Source organism: Lissotriton helveticus, chromosome 1_1, assembly GCF_964261635.1.
Source record: "Lissotriton helveticus chromosome 1_1, aLisHel1.1, whole genome shotgun sequence".
Taxonomy (NCBI): domain Eukaryota; kingdom Metazoa; phylum Chordata; class Amphibia; order Caudata; family Salamandridae; genus Lissotriton; species Lissotriton helveticus.
In genome coordinates this window covers 1,798,289,428-1,798,297,129 of record NC_136057.1, presented here as the reverse complement: position 1 = coordinate 1,798,297,129, position 7,702 = coordinate 1,798,289,428, and positions in this window count along the sequence as shown.

Here is a 7,702-nt window from a genome sequence, read left to right as displayed (position 1 = left end):
GAGAAAAAAACGACATTGCTTCCTCTTATGTGTTGCAGACAAGAGTAGAGTAATTATTAATGGCCAACGGCCAGAGCCAATCTAAATATTGACCTCTCAGGAGCAGGGGGCTTGTGTGCACTGGAAATCTGTCGAAATCGGTGGAGGTGTCCGTTTGCACATCAAAGGTTACATTAAGCAAGGCTTTATGGGGAGATGGACTGTTACTCTTTGAAGACAAGTCCCATCGCCCTACTCCCATCACAAACTAGAAATTTAAACCAAATTAATCGAAGTGAAGATTTCTAACCAAAGCAGGACTCCTTTAAGCCCCCTTTCCAGGTGTTCTTCAGTGCCCAGTGCTCTTTGTTTTTCCCAACATCCTCATCTACTTCCACTGGCTTCATTCATTTCTTCCCTGCGTGAGTGAGTCTCCTATTTGTAGTCTTCTTTGCTATGTTTCTTTGTTCAATTTTCTGCTGTCCCAGGGAGAGAGATCTTCTCCGGCTGGTGCCATTGGGTCCAAGGGGCCAGGTCAGGATTACTCAAGGACTCCAAAAGGTCAACTGGAGAGGTAGGTACATGCACCAAGGGGCATAGAACAGGCTCATCCTTCCTTTCGGCCAAAGGTAGAGGTGTCTCTCTTGCACACATATGTTGCCACCGTTGGTTCTTGGGCAGATGGCTGGGGTGATCTCTCATCTAAGGAGCAGGCTCAGTCCCTCCTGCATGTCAGATGCAGATGCTTCTAGCATCTGGACTACAGTGTTCGGTGAAGCAGGGCACATTCTCCTGCCAAGGGTGCTGCAGCTTTTCCTGAAGGCTGGCAAGTTCTTCCTTTTCTGCACTGCTTCCAGCAAGGGGGCACCAAAGGGCTTTCCTGACTGAGGGACAGTGGCTTTCATAATATTATCCGCCTGGGCTGGTGCATAATGCCTCGTCAGTTGCTGAGTTCACATGTCAAATGATGTGCATGTAAAAAGGTACAGTATTTATGTTACATTGATCTGGACCTTTGCTGCATTTGCGCAGGTCGCGCTGCCAGTGCGCTGCACTTTTAAAACTGTACCTTTATTGTATTTCGTTTTTACTTTTAATTTGTAGTATCCCCTGCTTTTAACTCACCGCTTTTGTCTGGGCTCAAGTCCTCTCACTTGCAACATCATTTTGTGGAACGTTCACCGCTATTTGGCAGGTCCGGGTCCCGGGGTGGATTTCAGTGGGCGCCATTTTAGGTTGGGTGAGTACTACTTCCTGCGGGCGCCATCTTGGAGCGTCCCCACGCTCGAGCTGACTTTTGACACGCCTATTTAAAGTCGTCCTCTCCCGCGCAGTGGTGACGCCTGCGCTGTGCCGGAGTCGTGCCAGAGTCCTGCCCGTCTGCGCTCGTCCGCGTCGAGTTAGCGGGTGCGGGCGCAGGACTCTGGCTCTCTGCTCTCATCTCATCATGGATTCCATCGCGCCGTTCAGGTACAATCGCGCCGATCTCCTCTTCATTAGGGACGGTTTATTGGCTTGTACACATGATCGGGTGCTCCCTCTTTCGGGCCCTCATGTCTGTCCCTGTGGCAGTTTCTCTTTGGATTCCCCCATCGGGGTGTGCTCCACTGTAAGATCTACTCCACACACTCGTATTGACTACTCTGAGCGAGCAATTAGTATATGGAGCCTTAATGTGAGATCATTGGTCAAGCACCATCAGTCCCTTCGTGATATGATTGATAAGGACTCACCTGACCTCATTTTTCTCACTGAGACCTGGTTACAGGACACCGACTCTGCCATAATAAATCTGGCTTTTCCTTCCACCTATACGGTGTTTACTTTGAACCGTACTTCTAGAGGAGGAGGTATAGCCATGGCGATAAAATCTTGCTTCCCGGCGGATTGGAAAGCTCTTGATCTGCCGATGTGCGAGAGCGCCTCTTTTAAGGTCACTGTCAGTCATCAGTTCACTTTTAGTGGCCTGCTTATTTATCGCCCGCCAGGGAATGACACGGTCTTCAAGGCCGCTCTCGTTGACTTGGTCAACTCGTCAGCTTTTAAATATGCTAACTTTAACATCGTTGGCGATATGAATATACATCTTGATCAGACGTCTTCTTTACCTATTAGCTCCTTGATAGCGGACCTTGAAGCCATGCAACTGAACCAACTAGTCACCGCCCCCACGCATATAGGAGGTCATATCCTTGACCCGTTCTTTACCACCTTGGTTCGGGCTAGGGTATCTGACCCGATGGTGGTGGGCTGGACTGATCATCTGTTGGTTAAAGTGTCATGTCCCCTGGATGACCAACAATTTAAACCTGTAGACAGGCTGACCCTGAAAAGAAACTGGCGTAAGCTTAAAATGGAGGAATTCGTTAAAATCTTGGAGGCTCAGCCCTTGGGCATCCTGTCGAATGTGGAACAGGGATACGAACAGTTCTGTAACTGGGTCCATACTGCTCTTGATTCTCTTATACCAATGCGCTGGTCGAAATGTCATGCTAAAACTCGCAGCCCATGGTATAATGAGACCCTTGCCGAGCTCAAGAGAACTTGCCGGCAAGCTGAGAGGGCGTGGAGGAAATCCTTCGAGCCCACATTAAAATCACTGTATTTTACCCAGCTTAAGATCTATCACAGAGCTATCTGTCACGCCCGGGCGGCATATTATGCCTCTGAGTTTTCAAACAGCCCCAACCCATCTAAATTAATATTCAAGGTGCTTAAAGATCTGATGGGTAAACGGGCCACCTCGCTAGCAATCTGCACGGACTCCCACTGTGAAAGCTTGGCATCCTTTTTCGTGGAGAAGGTGCGGGTAATCTACCGAGGGTTTTTGCCATCTGTGCAAGATGACGAGCCCAGGGCTGTAAGAGTTTCGGATTGCGAACCTCTGTCCTCCTTACCTGCTTTATCGGTTGAGGCGTTTGATACTCTGAGCCTCAAAATCAAATCTGGCTCTCCTCTAGACCCTTTGAAGCCAGAGTTTATTACCCTTCTCCCGCCTCTATGCCGTGAGCCGATTTTGGAGTTGATCAACCTCTCACTAGTTGAGGGCGTGGTTCCTGCCTCCTGGAAGCAAGCAGTGGTCAGCCCCATTTTGAAGAAGCCTAGTCTTGACCCTCTGTTACCTGAGAACTACCGCCCCATCTCCCTCCTGCCCTGGACCGCCAAGGTCACTGAGGCACACGTAAATTCCATCTTGTCTGCACATCTCTCTCGCAATAATATTCTTGACGAGAGTCAGAATGGTTTTCGCGCACAACACAGCACCGAAACTGCGCTGCTCTTTATGAGCGAACATCTGCGTTCGGTGCTGGATGCGGGGCAGACAGCGGCGCTCCTTTTGTTAGACCTGAGCGCCGCATTCGACACGGTGTCTCATGACATTCTGCTGCGGAGGCTGGAGGAAGTGGGTCTTGAGGGGAAAGCTCTTCAATGGTTCCGCTCCTTCCTTTCGGACCGGTTTTTTAAAGTGGCCATTCCACCTGGTCAGTCCTCTTTCCACTCTTTGGGACTAGGAGTACCTCAGGGCTCTGCGCTTAGCCCCACTTTGTTTAACCTGTATGTGAAACCGCTGGCTGCTGTCGTCAGACAAACTGGCTTAACTATGACATCGTATGCCGACGACACGCAGCTGGCGGTGACACTCAGTGGGGACCCTGAGGTGACTGCCCCCAGGTTTCGCGCAGGGCTTTTAGCCGTGGCGAATTGGATGCGTACTAACTGCTTGCAGTTAAACGCTAAGAAAACCGAAGTCCTGATCTTAGGAAAGCAAGCGGAACTGTGGGGTGATCAATGGTGGCCTATTGAATTGGGGGTGACTCCCATCCCAGCGGCCGAAGTAAAGAACTTGGGGGTCTGGCTGGATTCCAATCTCTCTTTTACCAGCCATACTAAGAAGATTGCAGCTACCTGCTATGGTATTCTGCGAGGACTGAGACCAGTCCTCAAATTCTTCAACCCCCCAACTCGGCAACTGGTGGTCCAAGCCGCGATTCTCTCTCGGCTGGACTATGGGAGTGCTCTGTTGCTTGGTGTCAACCAGGCCGAGGCCACCAGACTGCAGAGGGTGCAGAATGCCGCTGCGCGGGCCATTGTGGGCCTCCCGAGACGGTGCTCTGTATCTGCAGTTTTAACCTCCCTTCATTGGCTGCCGGTCAGACAGAGAATTAAATTCAAGGCACTCTGTCTGACATTCAAGATCTTGAAATTTTCATCACCTCCTGCCTTGGTGGGTCTTGTCTCCCCGTATGTTCCCAGGCGGTCTCTCAGGTCGGAATCTCTTCATCTAGTGAGTGCGCCTAGATTCAGACTGAGTAGGATGGGCGGCCGTTCATTTCGAGTTATGGCGGCTGGATTATGGAACTCCCTTCCTGTCCACATCCGTGCCCTTAATAGCCTGACTCTTTTCAGACGCGCGATTAAAACCTATTTGTTCACCTCTGTTGATTGATCGTGTTTCTTTTCAGAGGTGATTTGTTGTGTTGTGGTACTGGATCAGGCGCCAGGACGCCCCTTCGCTGGGGCAGCTGTGCGCTGAATAAAAGTTACTAACATAACATAACATAACATAACATATTTCTAGGGGCCCTTCTAGAGCTGGGCTTGAATCCGTCATGTTCACCTCATGTACAGGTCGTGCAGCCCTGCTTCCCCCTTCTAAGACTGACTCAGAAATCCTCATGTCAACTGTGGAATGGCTCCAGAGAGGAAGCCTTCTTACACAGCAATACTAATCCCAAGCAGGAGTGGGGAGGTTTGCTTTTGCTCTAGGGAGGAATTGTAGTTACATCATAGGAATTGGTAATCTCCCTCCCTCAACCCACAGGGATAACTGGTTTCGGTGAGGACGGAAGGAGAGGTGCAATTGTAGGCCTCAATGTCCACCTTGCCCAGCAGAGAGGCGGCCATCATCTTATGCTCCGCTCACACTTGCAGTTGTCTCATCACATCATTGGCTTGTCCTCACACTTGTGAACCAGCATAAAGATACATGCTCTATCATTCGTGTCCCAGGTTTCACGAAAGCCTGCTCCTCGGAGTTACATTGGACTGTACAGACTTTACTTGTTGGACTACCTCAGTAAGCAATCCCTTTACACAAGAGGGCAGGTCACAAGCCACTTCTAGGAACAAGCTGTTACCATTATTAATCCAAATATAACTGGGTGGAAGGCTGGTTGCCACCCTTTCTTTCACTAGCATACTTTGATCATCTCAACATCAGAGCTCAACCCTGATTTCCCACAGTCTAAAAATGAGAGATTCCCTGTAGGCAAGTAATGTGCTAGAGCAGACAGAGAACGTACAAGCCAAAAGTGGTACAGTCTCCCTTCACCACCCCAGTCGGACCCAGCCATATGCAAATCAGTCTTGACCCTGTTCTCATGGGAACAGCCCAGCCCGAACTGCCCTGGACCGGAAACAAGCATCCTGGGACCGGTTTTGAGGTAACACCCCTCATCAGCCAGGTTAGCTTGAATCCAGTGGCAAAGTGAGCAGAGGAACCCACGTCTGGGTATACTCTGCCAACTTAGGGCAAACAAAGCAAAGACAAGGAGATGATGGATGGAGCGCTGAAACTTTTCAGAAACACACCCCCAGTCGCAGGTCTGGGTTGCTTGGTTCTAGTTCAGGGAGGACCTGGCCTGGCAGTTCAGGCTGGACTGTTCCAAAGGGGAGCAGGGTCAAGACTGACTTGCATATGGCTGGGTCTGTACTGAAGTGGCATGGGGAGCAAAAAATACTATGGATTTAGGCCCAGATCTCTGTACTGGGTTGAATGTATGACATTGTGCAGCATTCTGTCCATCAATTGTTCTTTCTGCATTTGTGCTAATTGGTGGACACGTCCTTGAGCGCAGTGCTTACGTCAGTCAGGCCTACTTGTTGCGCAGGTGCCAACCAAGGCTATGAGAGGACCTGTGGATCCAAAATAGAACTTTAGCAAAACTAGGAACCTAGAAAATTTGGAAAAATAGCAATGGACATACCCTCCACAATGAGAGAAAAACTCAGTTTTTCTTAGAGATCCCTCACCCACCATGGTTGCCCCTTGGTGGGATGCTTCATCATTGGGGCCTTTCCGATCCGCTGCGGATCGAGGCATGCTACGACCAGACGAGATACGTGGGAGCACTTTTTGGTATTGTCTGTGATGAAGACGACGTTATGGGAGGGGAGTGGAGTGAAGGTGCTATACAAGTTTAAAATAGTTATCTACTAGGTTGCCATATTTTATTCCGGCCTCTAGTCTGTAAGATTAAAACTTAGGGTAAGAAAAAAGGAAAAGATTTTCAATGAATCTATTCTTTACTGGTCAACATGTTTCAATTTATGCCCCTATTGGCTCTTCATCGGGATCTAAGGAACAAATAGTGCCAGATGTAGGTCACCAAATACCGGTCGGTAAAGGCCAATTTCAGCCGTTACCGACCGGTATTTGGTGATTGAGATGTAGGGGGACGAAATTTTACAGAATCAGTAAATTTACCGATTCGGTAAATTTACCGAATCTGTAAAATACCGATTTGGTAAATTTACCGAATCTGTAAATCTATATGTAGGTGGCACTGCAAACAGTGCCACAGGCCCCTAAGCATTCGTTATTTACCATGTAATACTATTGCATGGTAAATAACGAACTCCTGTGTTCATGCACATCTGTGCATGTACACCTGTGCCATGTGGCACACAGACATGCCCTAAGGGCATGTATGTGTGTCACATGGCACACAAGCCTGAATCAGGGGTGCAACAGGGTGTCAAAGTGACACTCTGTCCCCCTTGTCAATTCGGTAATTTTACAGAATCGGTATTTACCGATTCGGTAATTGCCATTGGTTCCTATGGGCCTCAAGAAATCAATGGCAATTACTGAATCGGTAAATACCGATTTGGTAATTACCGAATTCTACAGATTTGGTAAATTAATCGGTAAAAATACCTACATAGCATTTACCGATTTGTACATACCGAATCGGTAAAATTCGGTATTTACGAATCGGTAAATGCCATTTACCTACATCTGGCCCCTAGTTCCTGTCGGTACCACTCCTCAAAAGTTCCTGTTAGGAATTTATTGTGTTGCAAGCCATGCAAAATCACACAACCTGCATACTGTTTTAATCTCAGGATAACGTCACTGCATTTATTCTAGACGCTGTACTTGTGTGTCATGATCACGCCGGGGAAGAGGGGGCCTGTGGTCACATCTTTGTCAAGGCTGCCCTCACCCAGCGCACCTGAATCAGCTCACCCGGTGACTGCATCCTGGATGTGAAGATGCGACTACAGGCCCCCTCTTCCCCGGCGTTATCATGACACCACTCCTCTCCCAAAACGTCATCTTCATCATAGACAATACCAAAAAGTGCTCCTGCGTATCTCGTCTGGTCGCAGCACGCCTTGATCCGCAGCGGATCGGGAAGGGACCTCAATGATGAAGCATGCCACCAAGGGGAAGCCCTGGTGGGTGAGGGATCTCTAAGAAAACAGAGTTTTTCTCTCATTGTGGAGGGTATGTCCATCTCTATTTGTCCAAATTTACTGGGTTCCTTGTTTTGCTGAAGTTGTACATTTGTGGAGGGTGAATCAAGTTATTCCTCTTTGTCCCCCCCCCTACTTTTGATTGCATCCAAAATAGAAGCCTGTAAGCTTTGCGATTGCTTCTGTACAGGAACTCAGAGCTGAGAGGGTCTCTAAAGAAATTCCAACTCAGGCTAATGCT